This window comes from Geotrypetes seraphini, chromosome 2 (genome assembly GCF_902459505.1).
Source record: "Geotrypetes seraphini chromosome 2, aGeoSer1.1, whole genome shotgun sequence".
Taxonomy (NCBI): domain Eukaryota; kingdom Metazoa; phylum Chordata; class Amphibia; order Gymnophiona; family Dermophiidae; genus Geotrypetes; species Geotrypetes seraphini.
In genome coordinates, this window is record NC_047085.1 from 176,816,080 (window position 1) to 176,837,803 (window position 21,724).

General features: G+C 42.7%; 1 protein-coding gene across 5 annotated transcripts in view; it reads right to left on the reverse strand.

The window, feature by feature from the left end:
* The window catches only part of MBP (myelin basic protein), a 461,835-nt gene extending 444,872 nt beyond the window's left edge, over positions 1–16,963 (reverse strand). For 4 of the 5 annotated variants that reach the window (XM_033934384.1, XM_033934382.1, XM_033934381.1 and 1 more), the window contains exons 1-2: positions 16,900–16,963; positions 10,728–10,785 (exon numbers count right to left, since the gene is read on the reverse strand). The gene's annotated coding sequence lies outside the window, so the exon portion shown is untranslated. The remainder of the gene's footprint in view (positions 1–10,727; positions 10,786–16,899) is intronic. The other variant, XM_033934383.1, reaches the window with a different exon arrangement.
* Between the last annotated feature and the right edge of the window lie 4,761 nt (positions 16,964–21,724).

The window sequence follows — 21,724 nt, forward strand, 5'->3', positions numbered from 1 at the left end:
TGAAAGCAACATGGTATGAGTGAAAATCGGGAAAACTAACTCCTCCACATTCTCTATTAGCTTTTAATTTTGATAGCGCAATTCTCGGTGGTTTGGAATTCCAAAGGTAAGTTGCAAGAGATTTTTCCATAGCATTGTAGAAAGCAACAGGAAAGAATATAGGAATCATATTCAAAAAGTAGATAACCTTGGGGATAATTACCATTTTTATAGTACTTAATCTGCCCCACCAGGTAAGTCGTAATGGTGACCATCTTGATATGGTGGTGTTAAGAGACATTGTTTCATCTATTGTAGGTGCAATTGAGATTCCCAGGTATGTCAAAGCTGTATCAGCCCAGGCAAATTGAAAATTCTGAAGGTCATATTTAACTTCCGGGTGATTTAGAGGCAAAATTTCAGATTTTGTAGTATTAAGCTTATATCCAGAGACCATGGCATATGCATCAATGGTATCCAACAAGGAAGATAAGGATTCAGGTGTAGTGTATACCAAGATGTCATCAGCGTATGCCAAATACTTGACAGTAGTACGATCCAGTGCTACTCCTGTAATGTTATTGTTTTGTTTGACACAAAGAAGGAGTGGTTCCAATGCTAGGTTAAATAGCAGAGGTGACAATGGACACCTCTGTTTTGTGCCACGGCTAGGGTGGAAAAAAGACGACAATTGGTTGTTAATCAGGATCCTGGTGGAAGGCGATGTATATAGAACTCTAATCATGTTGATAGCAGAATCAGAAAAACCGAACATTCTCAAAGTACAGAATAGAAAAGGCCATTCGACTCTGTCGAAAGCCTTCTCGGCGTCGAGTCCAATGGCAAGATAAGGTTCATCCAGAGATTCCACATGATGGAGAATGTTAAAGAGAAGTCTCGTGTTGTCATGAGAGAGACGGCCGTACATAAATCCAGTCTGTTCATAAGAAATCAAACGAGGTAGAATCTTTTGCAGCCTGCCCGCTAAAATCTTCGCGTAAAGCTTAGCGTTCACATTTATCATGGAAAGAGGGCGATAGCTTTGAACTTGTTGTTTGTCTTTTCCTGGTTTAGGTAGAACAACAATTACGGCTTCAGTGAAAGAACCACGGATGTCTTGTGTTTGAATCAGGTAAGTAAAAAAGTCTCGCAATATTGGAGTAAAGAAGAGTTGAAATTTGGTGTAAAATTCCACAGGAAACCCATCTGGGCCCGGCGTCTTCCTTTTTGCCAAAGACGCTAGGGCCTCCTCAATGTCAGCATCAGATATGGGCGAGCAGAAGAGGTCATCGTCTCCATCAGACAAGGAAGGACATTTTAGTTTTTTAAGGAAATCGTCGATACCTACAGTAGAAGGTAGTTGAGATGTATATAACTCTTGATAGTAACCATGAAATCTTGATAAAATTTCTATCTTGGACGTTAGTACATCACCTGTGTCTGATTTTATAGATGTGATGAAAGTTCGTTCTGAGCGAGATTTTAAATAGTTTGCTAGCAGGTGGCCAGAGCTATCGTGTTCTGCATAATATGTTGAGTCCTTCATGAACAAAGTCTTCCCGGCTGAGGCAGCCAACATAGCATTATATTGAAGGCGAACATCACCCAGTTGATTAAGGAGAGTCATATTAGATGAGTCATTGAGATATAAGGTTTCAAGTGCAGCTATCTTAGTTTCCAAACTGGATTTAAGTAGTAAACTAGTCTTAGTTTTTTTTGCTTTATAAGAGATTATTAATCCACGCACATATGCCTTAAGAGAGTCCCAAAAGGTGATCCAATTAGTTTGACAGAGAATTCCTGGAATTCTTTAAGAAGCGGGGTTAAATAGTCCACAAACTCAGGATCATCTAACAGCGAGGCATCAAATCTCCAGCAAGGCCTAGGAGACGGCAAAACCATCATTTGTAGCTCAATACTCACTAGGGCGTGGTCTGACACCAGGATAGAATGGATGTCTGTGGAAGAAACACTGGAGAGCAAGGAGGCCGATGTGAGAAAGTAGTCGATCTTTGAAAAAGAGGAGTGCGGTGAAGAAAAAAAAGAAAAAGCACGAGTGCAGGGGTGAGCAACTCTCCAAGGATCACAGAGATTTAGATGTTGAATGATATCAAGCAGAGCTTTCCAAGCTTTAGACAACTTGTGGGGGGCTGAGGATTGACGATCCAAACTAGGGTCCAGTGCAATGTTAAAGTCTCCACCAATAAGAAGAGGTGTGGGGCCCAGTTCTGTTATTGAAGTTGCCAAATTCTGAAAAAACTCAGGACAGTCCTTATTCGGAGCATAGATGTTAAATATGGCTAAAGTAGAGAGATGGTGGGACAGTATCACTCTCGACCAATGTCCTTCAGTGTCACAGGCTTGGTCAGTTACCTGAATATCAGGGTGTTTCCTTATGATTGTGATAGTGCCATTTTTCTTGTCTTGAGCAGGAGAGAAAAAGGGAGGTAATGCCCAATTGCAACGAAATTTAAAAGCTTCCGTAGCATCAAGGTGCGTTTCTTGTAAAAGAGCCACATCTGGGCGCAATTGGGAAAGATATTGTATTATTTTTGTTTGTTTCAAAGGGTTATTCAAACCTTTTACATTAAGTGAAACACATTTGAGCGGCATAATAATGAGAAAGTATAGTAAATGACATGCTATGCATATAAAAGGCAAATAGAGTAAACACTTCTGTATTAAATAAACTCCTCAGGCTGAAAAAAACCATTCGGCCAAAGGAGTGAAACAATGGGTCAGTGAGTTAAGGGAAAAAACAACAGGCTAAACGAGCCACAACAGAACCCTGCAACAATAACACAAGATCCATAGTGATACACAAGTCAAGTGTAGTGTAATGAATTATCCTCGATTAAGAGCAATAATGAGATAGGACCAAATATATGAGAAAGAAAATGGAGTCCCAGAGAACAGTAAAAAGATAGGGGTAAGACAATCTAAGAACAGAGACTGAAGGTATAATAATCAAGATAGAAAGAAGAGGGAAATTAAGTCAGTCAAATGAAGGCACAGATTAAGCACAGAAAAAAGGAAAGGAGATAGAGACAGAAACTCAAAAGTCAGTATGATGCTGCAGCATGAAATAACAGCAGATGCAGACCATAAAAGGAAGGGGTTAAGTAAAGAAAATGTAGTAATGAGTAGTGACAGAAAGAAAAAAAAGAAAAGTGAAAGTTCAATAGAGTCAATAAGCATGCCTTCAAATCAAGCTGAGTTAGTGAAAAGGGGAAACATAGAAGAGACAGCGAGGCAATAAGGAGATAAGGAAGAAATGACAAGAGCAATATGCATCAATAAGGTACAGCAGTACAAAAAGTTTAAACAGATGAAGAAACAGCATATGAGTCATCACACAGCATCAATAGTACTAGGAGAGACAGTTTCCAGGTAGTCTCCAAGTAGGTTGGGGTCAGTAAAGTCTTTAGTACGATTGTTTATGGTGACCCTCATTCGGGCAGGATAATACATCCCAAAGCGGGCATTGAGAGCCTTCAGTCTGGGTCGATATTCAAGAAGTTGTTTCCGTAGTCGCGCTGAGTTTTTGCTCAAATCTGGGACAAACATCAGATTTTTGCCTTCAAATTTTAAAGGAGCCTTTAGTTTGGCCTTTTGCATTATTTCAATAGTTTGAGGAAAATGTAGCAGGCTCACGATGATCGGTCTGGGGTAATTGTCCCGGGGAGCATGCTGTAAGCTGACACGATGCGCCGCTTCAATTTCCAGGGGCTGAGCAAGGTTGAGATCGAGTAAGGTAGGAATGTTATCTTGCAGGAATTTAATAAGATTCTGGCCCTCCCGACCTTCCGATAAGCCAAGGATGCGAAAATTCCGCTTACGGGCCCTGTTGTTTGCCTCGTCCAAATCTTTCTCAAGCTGCACCACGCGTTTAAAATGGCGCTGCAGATCCTTCACGTTCTCGTCCGTGGCACGCTGCTTTAATTCAAGCGATTCTACTCGAGTTCTGAAATGCAGTATATCAGTTTTCATAATAGAAACATCTTGTTTAATATCGTCTATGCCAGAGTTGGTTTCAGTAAGCATATCTTTTAAGGCACGCATCTCCTCCAGCAGAACAGACAGCGGCGCGTCTTCCGGTTTCGGGGCCTGCGACTTAGCGGGGGAAGGAGGATCAATTTTAGTGCGCTTACCGCCTTTTGTAGCCGACATTTTCCGCAAAAGGACAAAGCCCGAACACTATTGATGCGCAGTTGAGGCGCCAAGCGAGGGAAGAATATGATTAATTTGTGTTATCACGATTTTAAAGCAGAGTTCTGCAGGAGCTCAAATTCAGGCTGCCATTCTCACCGATGCTCACTAGCGCCCCCCCTACCCGTTGAACTCTTATTTTCTCATTTACTGCCACTTTAATTTGGAACTCTCTCCCCTTACACCTCAGAGCTGAACAAAACTTGGATAAATTCAAGAGTAGTTTAAAATGCTTTCTTTTTAAAGATGCCTACAATTGATTTATCATATATGTATATTATCACTTACCCTGTCATATTCTTCCTATTGTTCCTCCCTTTTATGTGCTTTTTCTTAACAAATTGTAGTTCTTCCCTTTCTTCCTATTGTTCTCATGTCGCAACCCCAACCAAGTGTGTCGGTCTCGGAAGGTCTATGTTTATTATTTGTTGTTTGCTCCCTATTCATATTTAAATTTTAATGTACAACGCTTTGCATCCCAGGAGAAGCGTTTTATCAAATTTTAATATGAAAATTTTAATATGAAACTATGAACTATGAGCCACAATGACTAAACTAAACTAAGCCTTAAGTTTATATACCGCATAATCTCCACGGAAGTGGAGCTCAGCACGGTTTACAAAGCTTAAAAATATAAGAAGAGAGAGGAGAAAGATTTACGAGCATATTTATAGAGGGAAGAGAAAGGGGGGAAAATACTATTATATGTTGGAGAAAAGCCAGGTTTTCAGTTGTTTGCGGAATAATTGGAGGGAGCCCTGGTTCCGCAGCGGGATAGTGAGGTTATTCCAAAGACCCATGATTTTGAAGAGAAGGGATTTTCCCAGTTTACCTGTATGGAGAATATCGTGTAGAGAATTTAAAAAAAAAAAAAAAAGGTGCAATATGGCTCTAATTCTATAAACGGCACCTATCAGTTGGCACCATTGTCAGGACACCTACTGATGTAGGCGCCTAAGTTAATTTTTTTAATTGGTTCAATCCGTGCTGTTAATTGAACACCACCATTAAAAAACAATTGAAAAACACACACACACATACAAAAAATTGGGGGTAGGCGCCTACCCACACCTACTCATGCCTACCTGAAAAGTAGGAATGGTTATGGGCAGAGTTTGGGCATGGACTGACTTAGGCATGGGTGGGAATCTCTGTTAAGCGCTGATAAATTGGGCCTAGAAAACCCTGGCCAAATATAACAGTGTCTAACATTATGTGACCTACCAGTGGCTAAATCAAATTAGGCACTGCTAGACACAATTCTATAAACGGCATCTAGTGGTTGATTGACAATATGGAATCATATCTTCAATGATGCAAATGAACTTCTAAGCTAGATAGCATTGCCATTGTATAGGTGTAAAAAACCCAAAAATAATAGCTGAAAGTAAAGCAAAACTTTACCACCAGGCTCCCCCTCCCCCTTTTACTAAGCCGCGGTAGAGGTTTCTACCACATTCCAGAACCCTCCAGAACACATTCCAGAACACTGCTCCAACGCTCATAGTATTCCTATGAACATCGGAGCAGCATTGGAGCATTTAGCACTCCAGGCCGTGGTAGAAACCTCTACCGCGGCTTAGTAAACGAGGACCTGAGTGACACAAGTCAAACCATTCTCAAAAATGTAAGTGGTTTAACCAAAACGTTTCTTTAAGAAATACAACTATGATAATAAAACCTCAGACGTAATGGGCAGGTAAAAAAATTAAGATCATCAGTAAAATGCGAAAGTGACAAACTAGAAAAAGGATTAAGAACATGATAACATAAGAATTGCTGCTGCTGGGTCAGACCAGTGGTCCATCATACCCAGCAGTCCGCTCACGCGGCGGCCCTTAGGTCAAAGACCAGTGCCCTAAGTGAGACTAGCTTTACCTGCATATGTTCTGGTTCAGCAGGAACTTGTCTAACTTTGTCTTGAATCCCTGGAGGGTGTTTTCCCCTATAACACAAGGCCACACGGATAGGCATACTTCGGAGGGAGGGGGTTTACAAGACAGCCTAGTTCTTGACCTCCAAAAGGAAACACCCAATACTGAGAAACACATTAGGGATGCAGCATATTGCATACCCTCAAGTGGTACCCCAATACAGTTACATGTTTGAAACCTTCCACATTTAAACTCACATCCAACCAGCATTTCATTGAGAGCTTAGGGACCCTTTTATTAAGCCTAAGACACATAAAAATGGAGTACCGTGGGATGCGCTCAGGTCTCCTGCAGCAACTCTGAAATGCATGGACGCTAAAAATATTCTTCTTTTTTTTTTTTAGTGTGTCATGGCAGAAAGTGGGCATTCCTGCACTAATCAGATTCTCTAAAGGGTGCCTAACTTAGGCCCTCTTTTATTAAGCTACGGTAGAGGTTTCTACCACGGCCCAGGATGCTACATGCTCCGACACTGCTCTGACTCTCAGTCCCATCCTCTCGCCCTCACTAGCAATCCAGCATCTATGTCCCCTCCTCTTGCCCCCACTTGCAGACTAACATCTATGTCCCTTCCCCTCCCCCCCATAGACCTAGCATCCATGTTCTCTCTTCCCGCCCCCAAATTGTGGTCTAGCATCCATATGCCTGTCCCCTCCCCCGCATGGGTCTGGCCTCTCTCCAACTGACTTTACCTGTCTCCGCCCCTCCCCCGCACCGTGAGATCCCACATACTTGTGAATCTCCCAAAGCAGCAGAGGTGGTGGTCATCCGGCAGAGGTAGCGCTGTGAACAGGCTGCTTGTGGCTGGCCCTGCCAGGGTCTTCCCTCTGCCGTGTCGTCTATCTACAGGAGGTGACGCAGCAGAGGGATGGCCCTGATGGTGCCTGACGTAAGCAACCAGTTCACAGTGCTGCATCTGCTGGTTGTCTGCTACCGCTGCTGCTTTTGGAAGCTCTCTGGTACGCCAGAACACATGGGATAGGCGTTGGAGAATGGCCATACCCACATGGGGGAGGAGCGGTTGTCAGACAGAACGGAAGGTCTGCGCAGAATTCTGCACAACGTGTGCAGAATTCTACGTGGACGAGGAATGCTGCGCAAATTCTGCACTGCATTCTGAAACAAAATTACCAGGGTGAGAATTGACTGAAATAGCTGTGAAGTAGAGGTAAATAGAATCATGACAGAATTCAAACATGCTAAGGAGAGATGAAGAGAAGGGAAGGTGGAAGGATGAAGAAATTAGGAATGTGCATTCATTTGAACATAGTAACATAGTAGATGACGGCAGATAAAGACCCGAATGGTCCATCCAGTCTGCCCAACCTGATTCAATTTAAATTTTTTTTTTTTTTTCTTCCAGTGTTCTGGAAAGTGTTCTGGAGGGTTCTGGAATGTGGTAGAAACCTCTACCGCGGCTTAGTAAAAGGGGGAGGGGGGCTTGCTGGTAAAGTTTTGCTTTACTTACAGCTATTATTTTTGGTTTTTTTACATCTAGCTTAGAAGTTCATTTGCATCATTGAAGATATGATTCCATATTGGCAATCAACCACTAGATGCCGTTTATAGAATTGTGTCTAGCAGTGTCTAACTTGATTTAGGCACTGGTAGGTCACATAATGTTAGGCACTGTTATATTTGGCCAGGGTTTTCTAGGCCCAATTTATCAGCGCTTAACAGAGATTCCCATGCCATTTCAAATCATTTTTAGTTCTCAACAGAAAAAAAATCTGTGTTTTTTTTTCCTTAGTATGCACTCATGAAGCGTGCGCACTATTTTTGACATTACCCCTGAAACAAAAACAAAAAAACTACCACAGAAAACATGGGCAACTAAACAAAGGGATCCTTTTACTAAGGCACACTAACCAATTTAGCACACGCTATATGCTAAGGCGCCCAAAATATTCTACGGGCTCCTTAGCATTTAGCGTATACTAAATTGGTTAGCGCGCCTTAGTAAAAAGACCCCAAAGTGAGAATGTTTGGGCTGTACACCACTGAAAGAAATAGAGGGAATGTGTTTGTTAAGTCATATGACACTTCAGAGGGTTGAGGAGAGAAACACAAGTCAACACGTATAAAGAATGATAGACCACTGCATCAGGCTTCCAAAAAACATGGAGAAGCCTATACAGAATGGCTGTGGTATGATGACTACATTATACTTCCGAGATGGTTGTGGAAGTTGCAAGAAGCACACATAGTTACCACCAACATAATACAAGCATTTGTGAAAGAAATGGAGGGTAGAACTGTTCCCTCTGGGTATCCTCCAACTGCAACGTGCACCCAGTACGGGGTGATGATTCCATATTGTGTTTTCAATTACTAGGGACAGGCAGGTTCCCTGGAGTCTGACAGAGATTGCCTTTCCCTCACTACTGAAGATGTGACAGAGAAACAGCACCTCCCAGTGGTAGGGCTGAAGGTTGAGGATTCCCGCTCAGCATAGAGGGAACAGTGGAGGGCAATGGCAGAAATGTATAGGCATGTAAAGTAAAAAGATAGGGCAGTGAGCATTTGTTGATTGTACAAATTCCCACCATCTATCCAAAGTAGCAAAAAAACCAGGGAGGAAAATTGGGTGGACTGATTCAGTCACTTGGGGCCCGATATTCAAGAAAAGCTACTCTGAAATTTCTGCTTCTAAATAACACTCTCTTTTACTAAGCCGCGGTAGAGGTTTATTTATAAATAAATTTATTTATTTTCTAACCCGCTTATACCTAAGTGGTTTCCATAATATACATACATAGTTATCAAACAATGTATGTATACTTACAGATCCAGTACTTTCTGTTTAGGGGGGGATTCTGACTTAAAGGCATTCAGTCTTAATCCCACAGCTTCGCCCCATTGGCTCCTCAGCCAATCACATACACCAAATGTCTGAACCTGCGGTTCCTCTCGTGCTGAGCAGGATTACTACCACAACGATGCATCATCAGTAGGGTAAAACTAACCTGTCTCACGACTGTCTAAACCCAGTTCATGTACCCTATTAGTGGTTGAACAATCCGACACTTAGGGGTTCCTTTTACTAAGCTGCGATAGCGGTTTTAGCACGCGCTAAACCCGCGCTAAGCAGCTAGAATTCCAGCTCAATGCTGGCATTAGCGTCTAGCACGCGTGGCAATTTAGCGCACGCTAAAACCGCTATCGCAACTTAGTAAAAGGAGCCCTTAGTGAATTCTGCTTCACAATGATAGGAAGAACTGACATCGAAGGATCGAAAAGCGACGTCGCTATGAACGCTTGGCCGCCACAGGCCAGTTATCCCTGTGGAGCTTTTTTAGTGCAGCTCAGTTAAAGGACCTCTAAGTGTTTTGCACAAGATCATAAGGATCAACACTGGGAACTGAGCCTAGTTTCCCAGGTTCTCAGCCCACTGCATTAGCCATTAGGCTATTCCTCCATTCCAAATCTTTTCAATATTGGGTCCTCGTTCTTTATCCACTGTGTTTTGCTGTGTTAGGAGAGAGACAGGAGAAGAACAAACACATTCCTCAGAAAACATAAACAGCAAAAAGTGGAGACAGCCAGGATGATAATGAAGCCACTGCAGCCACACTGGTTAATAATATATTGATGACCCATGTTTCATCAAGTGCCTGTGTCAAGAGTCTTAGCATTAAAATGACATACATTAGATTAGTATACATAAATAAATGATTACAAAGAGCTTTAAAAAACGGATTCAGAATGCCACGGCCAAGCTCATCTTCGCTAAAAGTAAATTTGACCATGTCTCCCCGCTCCTGGCCAAGCTCCACTGGCTTCCGATAATCGCCAGGGTCCACTATAAATGCGCCTGTTTAACTTTCAAAATCCTATATGGTATCCTCCCTCCCTTTATCCCTCTTTCTTGGAATTCCTCAAACCCTAACACCACCAGATCCTCCCACAAATTAAAATTATCCTTCCCCTCGCTAAAAGGCATTTCCCACACAGGAAAGCTAGGGACCTCCCTCCACTTCAAAATCACTGAGCTTTGGAACAACCTTACCTCCCCTCTTCGGAACTTGAGCTCTCTCCAAGTTTTCCGCAAACATCTGAAAACCTGGCTTTTCTCAAAAAATGTAAGTCTCCCTCCAACTTAGGAATCAAGGAAACTCTTATATCTTGGCATCTCAAGTCCTCTAAATTTTCTTCACACTTCTACCTCTAACCCTCTGTTGTAGTTCCTTCCTATTTCTCCTACTGTAAACCGCGTCGAGCTCTACGAACGTGGAGATGATGCGGTATACAAACCTAAGGATTAGATTAGATTAGATTTATCTGCACATTTAAAACATCATCTTAAATTAAACATAAGAAAAACCTTAAAAAATAAAAAGAATACTTCACATAAAAGTAAGTATAACCTTAAAAAGGCATACTGAACAAATTAGCCCTTCCTTTTATCATGCTGCGCTTACGAGCCGTGCAGCTTGATAAAAGGTAGGGGAAATAGACATACATAATCTCATTAAAAAATATACAAATAGAAGTTGTAAAACAAGTATAAATACATTTAGGAAGCCAGCCATATACACATGAAACTCATTATACCATTACATATATAATTGATAAATATAAAATAAATCATATGTTTCAGCTGACCTTGATTTTCAATTTGAGTAAATTCAGAATGTTGTCACAAACCTTAAGCCTCTCATATCTAAAAGATTTAAAAAAAAAGGCATCATATAATTAAATAAAATCAACAATTATAAATTATAAACGCAAAAATGTTAAGAAAACGTAAGCTTAGAATTAGTTGGTTTAACAAAGATATTGCTATACCATTCAAAAGTGTTGAAAAGGAACGTAAACAAAATGAATAAATACTTCTCTGCATAAAGATTAATTCTATCTTTACTGCTCTATCAAAGAAAAATCACACAAGACCAGTGGACTCAAACTCACAGCCCACATGCGGCCTGCTAGGTACTATTTTGAGGCCCACGGTATGTTTAGCATAATCACAAAAGTAAAATAAAACAGTTTCTTGATCATGTGTCTTTAGCTATACAGAGTTTTTTACCTCATGCAAAATTGTCATTTCTTTAATAAGACATTAACTATTTTTTTTCTGAGGCCCTCCACGTACCTACAAATCCAAAATGTGGCCCTGCAAAGGGTTTGAGTTTGAGACCACTGCACTAGACCAAACAGTGTGTCGCGACCACCTAAGTGATGCACCGCAGATCCAGCACACAGAGCAGCTTTTTTTCTGTTTATAATATACCACACCTCTCCCTTCTCTTCTCTCCTCTCCCCTCCCCTTTTGTCATGGATCCAGCACCTGCACCACTCCCTACCATGAGTCTAGCACTTCTCCCTCAACTTTCCTCAGCGCCCCTAGTCCACAAAATCTGAGTTCTTTGCCAGCACCATCAGTGCTAACATGCAGTCTAGGATGACCCAGATCTTTCCCTCTGCAGGCTCCTGCTCCTCTGTTTACATGTGGGCAGGATATAGAAGAGGAAATGATCCAGGTCAGCCAAGGAAGCCTGTTACCACTGCCACTAGCAATTCTGGCATTGACAAAGGAACTCAAGTTTTGTGGACTGGGCACACAGAGGGAGGATGAGGGAGAGGTGTTGAACTTGTGTGTGGGTGGGTGGGGAGAGGTGCTGGACCTGTACAGGGAAGGGAAACAGGAGATATGCCGGACCTCAGATGAGAGAACCAGGGAGAGAGGGGGACATGTAAGGAGGTTAGGGGAATGCCAGACCATGGAGGGAGGAAGAGGGTTAGAGGAATGCAAGACCACTGAGAGAGGAAGAGAGGGAGTATACGACAGAGATGCTGAAGCAGAGGAAAGTGAAGCAATGTAGTTACATAAACCCAAGGCCATACTCCTTTCTGAGTTGTACAACCATTCTTAGCAGGCTTATACTTCTGGTGTGTGAGTTGCTCTCTATGCAACCTGGGAAGGAAAAGGGCATCAATATTTGTGTAGCTGCATCTCCTACTGCTAGGCTAGGTTTCCCATGGCCTCTCTAATCTCCAAGCTGTTGCCCTACTGAACAGTGATAGTGTACTTTTCTTTTTGGGGGGAGGGATGTGAGGAGAGGGTACAGAGAGCTGCTGGGCCATAAGGGGAAACAGGAGAAAGGGAGACATGGAGTTGCTACACCACAGAGATGGAGGAAAAGGAAGCGGAGATAAGGAAACGTTGCACCATAGGGATAGAAGAGAAAAAGAGAGCAATAGGACAGGGAGATACTGGGCCACAGGGCTTGAGGAGAGGAAGAGGTGGGCAGGATAGGTCAATGCTGGACTACAAGTGTGGATGGAGAAAGGCAATGGAAATGCTGAGCTACAAGGGTGTAAGAAAAAAGAGAAGGAAAAAGTATGTCCTTACTTGTTAATTTTCTTTCCTTTAGATGCAGCAGATGAATCCCACCCCTTCTCGATATTGTTTGTCAGTTTATTTTTTATAAGTTTCAGAAGTTTTGTTATTCTTGGTAGTTGTATTCTGTATTATGAACTTTGGAATTTGTTATTGGAAAGAAGTTTTTTACATGCTCAGCATATTACTAGTTCCGGATGCTTGGGCAAGGAGCAATACTGAAGATACAGGAGGAGTGCCAGCCAATAGGACCACCTGTTAATCAGTTTCTCTATCTCCACCTGCTGGTAGATGTGTGCTATCCCACTGGTCTCTGGATTCATCTGCTGCTGTTGCTAAGGAAAGGGGAAATGCTTAGCACGGTGGAACCATGTGGAAAGACCATGGGGATTCTGAAGGAGATGAGCGAGAGGAAGATAGAAAGTACAGAAGGCAGAAATATAGTAATAGGGAAGGAGTGAAGGAGGACAGAATAGGAGGCCAGAGAAGGAATGAGACAGAAGAGCTAGAGGGTGAAAGGGGGATACAGAAAGTTTATATGTAAGTGAAATATAGGGAGAGGACTGAAGAGTGAGGGGATGAAATTTGGGTGGGCAGACAGAAAAGAAAAAATGAAGAAATGTAAGAGATGGATTCACAGAGGAACAGAAGAAGATAGGAGGAAAGTGGAAAGAGGACAAATGGACAGCATCCATTGGAAAGAGAGCAGAAGACTAGCAAAAAAAGTAGAGACCAACATGCTTGGAAAAATAAAATGCCCATAAAGCAAAGGTAGAAAAAAAGTGTGATTTTTTTAAATCTATTAGGTAGAATATGTTAGCATTGGGAAATGCTAATATAAATAATGTTCTGGATATTAAATTTTAATTTTATCTCTTGGCCTCAGACCCACCACTCCACAGCTAAATGAAATCTTATAGCAGGAAGAATTATATGGCTCTTCATCACTGGCCACCTAATACTTTTCTTACAGCCTAATTTTTACTCATCTTATTTTTTATATATGTAATCAATAAATATTTCCAATAAATTGTTCTGATTTACTATTAGCAGGTATATTGGTGTTCTAGGACCCCGTGTAATATTGTATTGTAGTGAATCAGAGGAACTAGTGCTATAATTAATACTAATTCAGACCCTCTTTTAGTAAGCCGTGGTAAAGGATTCTACCACAGCCTGGAGTGCTAAATGCTAGGAATTCTATGAGCGTTGAAGCATTTAGTACTCCAGGCCATGGTAGAAACCTCTAGTAAAAGGGGGAGAGGGTCAGTTTGCTACATTTATGTTGAACTAGGATTTTTTTCAGGTTTTGTATTATTTCACAGTGTGCCTGCTAGTGGAGAGATTTATGATGTTATTACTCAGATATTATATATAAATATTATATTTAAATATTAGGGCTATACGATTGCTGGGATGTTTTTGTGGAGAACTTATCAGGTTTGAGGAGAACTTATCAGGTCAAATAAGATTATGTGTGGAACATTCTATTTTTAAAAAAACTGCTTAAAACTAAGCTATTCGTCAATGCTTATTTATGATATGGTATGACAATTATTTCTCTGAAATTGTGCTGTTCTCCCTTTACTATTGTGAATGAGTAATTGCTGAAAGTATTTTTAAGGGTACTTTTGTTATGTCGTTAGCTATATGTATGACGATCTTGGATTACTGTGTACCAGTTTAACATAGAAACATAGAAGATAACGGCAGATAAGGGCCATAGCCCATCAGGTCTGCCCACTCTACTGACCCACCCCCAAGTCTACTATCCTAGGGATCCCACTCCTGGTGACAGGTTCCCTTGGCTTAACCCTCTAAGGCGGGGGTCGGCAACCCGCGGCTCCAGAGCCGCATGCGGCTCTTTTCCACCTTTGCCGCGGCTCCGGTAGTGTGTCATGCAGGCATGCAGCTTACAAGTCCGGCGTCACGGCGGGAAATAGCCATGCTGAGCAGTGAGCTCAGCACGTACACAGATGAAAGCCTTGCTTGCTGATTGGTCCGGCGGCCCCGCCCCGCCGTGCCGCCGGACCAATCAGCAAGCAAGGCTTTCATCTGTGTACGTGCTGAGCTCACTGCTCAGCATGGCTATTTCCCGCCGCGACGCCGGACTTGTAAGCTGCATGCCTGCATCGCCAGAATTTAGGTAGACTGTTTTCATCCCCATGGGAGTCCCGTGGGCCAGGGAGCGTCCCCGTGGGAGTCCCGTGGGTCAGGGGGGCATCCCCGTGGGAGTCCCGTGGGCCAGGGGGAACAGGGAGACAGAAAGAAAAAGTTGGGGGAGAGAATGAGGTCTGGAGGAGAGGAAACATACAGGAGGCTGAAAGAAAGGAAGATATAGTGAGATGGACACAAAGAAGGGTGATGCTGGAAAATAGGTGGAATGGTAATTCTGACAAACACAGAAGGGAAATGCTGGATCAAGGAGAGATGGGGCTCAGGCTGGATGGAATGAGGAGAAATGCCTTGTTGGCCCGGAACTTCCTCTCCTACGTCAGAATTGACTTCAGGGAGCGGAATGCTGGTCAGCGCGACGCTTCTGCAGGGAAAGCTTGGGACGGCGGTGGCTTGGGGGCTATTCCCCGATGGCGGTGGCAGCAAACCGAGTGGCTTGGGGGAGGGCACGGAGAAAGAAAGAAAGGGGGCAGACAGAGACAGAAAGAAGGGGGAACAGGGAGACAGAAAGAAAAAGTTGGGGGAGAGAATGAGGTCTGGAGGAGAGGAAACATACAGGAGGCTGAAAGAAAGGAAGAAAGATTGGATGCACAGTCAGAAGAAGAAAGTGCAACCAGAGACTCATGAAATCACCAAACAGCAAAGGTAGGAAAAATGATTTTATTTTCAATTTAGTGATCAAAATGTGTCTGTTTTGAGAATTTATATCTGCTGTCTATATTTTGCACTATGGCTCCCTTTTACTAAACCGCAATATCGTTTTTTAGCGCAGGGAGCCTATGAGCATTGAGAGCAGCTAACTGCATGATCCTGTATATAGCATTAAGATAAGAAACAATATATGCAGTGTTAGATTTGTTTTATAATGGTTTTGCGGCTCCAAGTTTTTTTTTCTTTTCGAAAACGGGTCCAAGTGGCTCTTTATGTCTTAAAGGTTGCAGACCCCTGCTCTAAGGGATCCCACATGGGCATCCCATTTGCTCTTAAATTCTTGCACCCTGTTTGCCTCGATCACCTGCACCGGGAGCTCGTTTGTGTGTATATTTATGTTTCTATGTTTGTTACTTTGGAAATCGCTGAGATTCTTGGCGGTATAAATTTTTTAAAAATAAATACACTGGGGGAGGGGGCCTGGTAGAAGTTCTGGGGGCTTTTTAGGGAAGGGGCCAGCATTGGTAGCAGAAAAAAAAATTGATTAGGGTGGGTCAGGCAGGACCCCTGCAGGTGGGATGTCCTTCGTTGTCAACCCCAATCTGAAGCCCTCCCCCTCACCTTGGAAATCCAAGGGAGTTGCTGGTGTGGCAGTGATACAATAGCACTCCCAGCATCCTCCTTGATGCTCCTTTCTTTGCTTTGGCTGCTAAACCGGAAATAGGAATCAGCCACAGCAGAGGGAGCACCAAGGACAACACATGCAGCGCTTTTGAATCACTGCCATGCCAGTAACTACCTTGAATTTTAAAAATTATTGGGTATGGCTTCGGATGGGAGGAGGAGGAAGGACATCCAGTCCACAGAGGCCCCTTGGAGCTGCCCTGTGCGACCATCTCAAATGCCAGCATTAATCAATTTTCTTTTTTTATTGTTGCTGCAGGGTACACCCCCCTCCAAACGAGTGTTAATGGGTTAATTTTTTTATGCCAGCTAAATAAGAAAATGTGCTAGTTCTGATCTGATCTGCACCTGTTGTTGAGGGAAGATAAGGTTTTTGTTGATGCAGAGAATGTGTACATTTAATTCATAAGAGCTGCCATACTGTATCAGACCAAAGGTACATGAGGGTCATGTATGCAGTGTGTCGCATAGCACAGAATAATCTATCATGTGTGTCCCTACTGAAAAAAAAAAGTTGAGAACCACTGCTCTAGACTGAATGATTGAACACATGATGTAAACATCCGTATATATAAACTGATGTAATTTTTTTTGTTTGTCCAGAGCTTATCAACAACCCTGTATCTAAAATTAAAACTCTTAATTCTCAATTAGTTAAAAACAAACCTGCCAAAACAACTGCAGTAAAATACTTCAAATAATGTTTTATGTGACTGCACATTAAATAATGCACACTATACTACATAAGTATTTTCCAGGAAAGGGTGCAGGTTCTTACCTTAAGCATAATAACAAAACTAAAAACAGCATGGATTGTATTCAAAAATAAAAGACCTGTTTTCTTAAACTTAGAAATCCTGCCCTTTTAAAGAACTTAAAAAAAAAGGAGGAAAAGAAAGATATATTGATATCTAAGGGACTCACCAAGCTCACACGTTCCTGGTCGCTGCAGCCAGCCAGCGCATGCGTATATTTGAAACCAGTCTTGGCTTCCTGAAAGGGATAATTTAGGAGGTACTGTGAGCAACGACCAGAGCTCTGAAAGTTATGAATGTCATCACTAAAAGAAGAAGAAATAAGAAACAAAGATGTAGGGGAAAGGGATTTGCTGGATTCACACATCTGTGTTTTCTGCAGTATACACTAAATAAAATGAAAAAAGAAACCCCCCCTCCAAACAAAACTAAGAGCCTTGTATTTACACATTTTGAGAACCCTTCTTTACTTTCACATTGAAGGAAGAAATGGCACGAATGAGGTCTTATGTACAGTACTGCTGCTTTAGGGGAGGTATACTAGGGAATATTTGAGCAGAAACAAGAAATATGGAAACATTGGGGTAAATATTCAGCCAGTGGTGATGAATGTTTTCTTTTGGATTTTATTAGCTGCCATCAGCTTTATGCCCTAATAATCAAAGATAGGTCATATGCAGGCACTGGCATTGAATACGCAGGTTTATATAGCCAACTATCTCTTATGTGGTTAAATACAAGCTTTAGTACTTAACCACCTAAATGACATTACATAAAGATAGGACTGTGTCTTACCCAGAACAATTTAGCAGCTTAATTTAGGGGATTAAGTGCTGAATATTGGCACTTAACCGCCTGTGTCGACTCCACCCCTAGACTGCCCATAAAATAGCCTGCTTTCAGTTTAGTGGTCAGCAGTGGCATAGTGGGGGGTGGGGGACTGCCCCAAGCGCCTTCTTGGTGGGGGTGCCAGCATCTGAACTCTCGCTCCCCACCCAGTTTTTCCCCACATGCACACCTTCCCTCCCCTCCCCCACCCCCCGTGCCTCTAACTAACCAGGAAGTGACATTAGAGGGAGAGTCAAGGCCGGCGCGGGCAGCAGGTTTGAGATAATGCTCATGCTGGCAAAAAAAGAGGTACGGGGAAGGGATGAGGCACACACACGGCAGGGGGCGGAGAAGGGGGAGGTGGTGCCACCTCCCCGGGTATCTCCCAGCCTCGCTACACCACTGGTGATCAGTACCACTGACTATCAGTGAATAGCTCACCATAGATGATTTAAAATGAACACCTGGTGGAGTACTTTAATTTCTCATGCTCAATCTTATCATTCTTTTAGAAAAGTATTGAAAACCTATTTGTTTGATAAATTCATATCTTGATCATTTAGCACTGTATATGCTGTGGGGCTCATAATAAAAAAGAAAAACGTCCAAAAGTGGCCTAAATCGGTACTTGGACGATCAAAAAGCCACATCGTACAAGTACCGATAATCAAAGCTGGTTTTAGATGTATCTAAAACCAGCTTAGGCCTTTCCCCTGCCTCTAAATGCCTAGAGCGAAAAAAGGCGTTTTTAGAGGAGGAGAAAGGGTGGGAGATGGGCTGACCTAGACTTAGTCATACAGCAAGTACAACCAAAACATGTGCCTAAGGCCCTGCCCACAAGAGGGGCCTAAGGCAACTGGGCCAATTCCGGTTTGCCCAGGCACCTAAGGCCCCTCCTGTGGTTGGGGCCTTAGGCCCATGGCCCAATCAGGCCCTAAGGCCCACCATTCGGAGGATGGTGGGCCTGCCGGGCAGACGGGCTTGGGACCTGTCCATCCAGCCAACTTACCATAAGTGAAGGGAGGTGTCGAGGGTGGGGGTGATCGGGGAGTTGGGGTGGCAGATCAGGGGTTCAAGGGGGCCGTTCGCGGTGGGGGTGTGCCGTGGGCAGGAGGGGTTGGGTTCCCTCCTGCCTGTATTTTAGGGGGTTGGGGTGTGCGCCGTGGGCAGGAGGGGTTGGGCTCCTTCCTGCCTTTATTTTAGGGGGGGTCATGAGTGCATCTCAGCAGGATGGATGGGCTCCCTCCTACTGGTATTGTTTTGGGGGGGTCGCGGGTGCTTCTCGGCAGAAGAAGTTGGGCTCCCTCCTGCCGGTATTTTAGTGGGGTGGGGGTACACCCCCAGCAGGAAAAGTTGGGCTCCCTCCTGCCTTTATTTTATGGGGTGTGGGGGCTGCACCATAGGCTGGAGGGGTTGGGCTCCCTCCTGCCTGTATTTTAGGGGGGTAGGAGGTGCGCCGTGGGCAGGAGGGGTTGGGCTCCCTCCTGCCGGTATTGTTTCGGTGGGTCGCAGGTGCATCTCGGCAGAAGGGGTTGGGCTCCCTCCTGCCGGTATTATTTCGGGGTTCAGGGGTGGGGGGGTGTATCGTGATCCCCCACCCCCCAAACTGCCACGATCCATGGCAGGAGAGATTGGGCATCTCTCCTGCCGCGGGTCGCAGCAGTTCGGGGGTTGGGAATCGCGATCGCAAAAGGAGAGATGAGCCACCTCTCCTGCTGCGGTCGTTGTGGAGGGGGGGGATTCTTTAACCGGTGTTGTTTTTGACAGACACCAGTTACAGAATCCAGCTTTTAGGCGAAGGACTGGCCCCTCCTTTGCAAAAAGGTCTTGTTTTTAATGTTAGGGACTTGGGCAATTTTTTGGTTGATAATGTGTTCTACGGTTAGACGTAGTGGTGGTCTGAGCGATTAAACTGCTAAACGTAGAGGTAGGCTATTCTCAAAATAAATGTCATTTTGGCCGGTTTTTTTTTTGAGAATGGACATTTTCCCTATTGCTACTTTCAGCGTTTAGGGCCTTAGGCGAAAAGGGGACTTAGACATTTTTTTAAATTATGCCCCTCCACGTCTTCATATGATTCGCTGACTGTTCAGCTTTTCTTGATGTGAACCGCCTAGAACTCAAGGGTATGGCGGTATACAAAAATAAAATTTATTATTATTATTAACCAGTTAAAAGGCTTTTAATATCCACCCCATTTTTCTATATACTGTATAGGATATTTTTTTTTTTATGCTTTTCATTAAAAAAATTATAGCAAGTGTATGAAGGGGTATTGTGAACAGCAGCTGAAACAGTATGCCTTTGTAAAAGGATTATACCTGTATTAAAACTCTTGTATTAAAAGCCAGCAGCACTGCTGCACAGTGAAGGTATACTTAGGGGGTACTCTAGAGGGTATTGTGAGCAACAGCAGGAACAGTATACCTATGTAAAAGGATTACTGTATATATTACTGATTTTTTTTCTATAGTGCTTCTAGATTAGGGGTCTCAAACTCAAACCCTTTGCAGGGCCACATTTTGGATTTGGAGGTACTTGGAGGGCCTCAGAAAAAATAGTTAATGTCTTATTAACGAAATGACAATTTTGCATGAGGTAAAATTCTTTATAGTTTATAAATCTTTCCTTTTGGCTAAGTCTTTATAAATAATATTGCAATTTATATCTAAAGAAACATATGATCAAGAAACTGTTTTATTCTACTTTTGTGATTATGATAAACATACCGAGGGCCTCAAAATAGTACCTGGCGGGCCGCATGTGGCCCCCGGGCCACGAGTTTGAGACCACTGGTCTAGATGTATGCAGCAGTGCTGTACACATTATGTGCAGGTTTTTTCTCTGTTCCTAGTGGACTCACAGTCTAAGGTCCCTCTTTATCAAGCCACATTAGGGTTTATTATTGCTGGCCGCTATAGTAAAAGCTCAGAAGCTCCTAGGAATTCTATGGGCGTCGAAGCTTTTATAGCAGCAGTCAGCGATAAAAAAACCCCTAGAGTGGCTTGATAAAAGGCGGCCTTTTTGTGGCTGTGGTGATAGAGGGTTAAGGGTTCCTTTTACTAAGGCGCGCCAGCTATTTTAGCGCACGCTAAATATTAGCACACGCTAACACGTCCATAGGATATAATGGACACGTTAGTGTTTAGCGTGCGCTATAATAGCTAATACACCTAAATAAAAGGACCCCTAAGGGTCACAAGGAGCTGCAATGGGAAGTGAACCCAGTTCCCCAGGAGCTCAGTACACTGCACTAAGGCTAATCTTCCCTCTCAAAAAAAAAAAAAATTTTGTATTGAAAACAAATGCTGTTGCTGCATAACGATGGCATATACTGGGATAACATACCTACACTGAAAATCCTTGCATTGTATTATAAGGTATACACACCTACAAGTTTCAAGTTTTTCAAGTTTTTATTAAAATTTGATGTACACACATTGTCAAGTACAGTATTTCAAAGCGTATTACAAATTTAAAATGGGGGAAACACTATAATAACTTAATACAAATTAATATACAGTATACTTACAAAAATCCGATGCAGGTACAAAAGGAAAGGGGGATGAACTACAATAATTAAAGAAAAAGAAACATGTAAGGGTAACACATTAGGGAGGGCAAAGATAAAAAGAGATAGATGAAGTAGGGAGATATAAAATTAATTAAGTCTCGGAGATGAGGACTAATTAAGTATTGGATGTTAAAATATAAAGTTTAAAAAATTCAGATATAGGCAAATCGTCTTAATTATATCTCAAATACTGAAAACCTCTCTCTTTGAACTATGGTCTTGACTCACACCATGATGTTTAGCAATATTATTTATAATTTTCAGTAATTTTTTCTTCTTAATCACCCTTTGTAAATTATTGTAATCTTTTGTAAACCACTTTGAATCCGGTAGGAGACACAGTGGTATATAAGACACCATTAGCATAAACAAGAAGACCAGCACTGCTGCATTAAATAAGGGGTATTCTAAGGGGTATTGAGGACAACAGCAGAAATAGTAGATTAAAAGGGAGGGTATACTCTGTGGGATATAAAGGGGCGAAAGGAAAGGGAAGCAAATAAGGGAAAGGGGGAGGGAGGAAAAGAAGAGGCAGCTAAGCGAAGAAAGGAAAAAACAGAAAAGGGAAAAGAGGGAGAAAACAAGGCAGAAA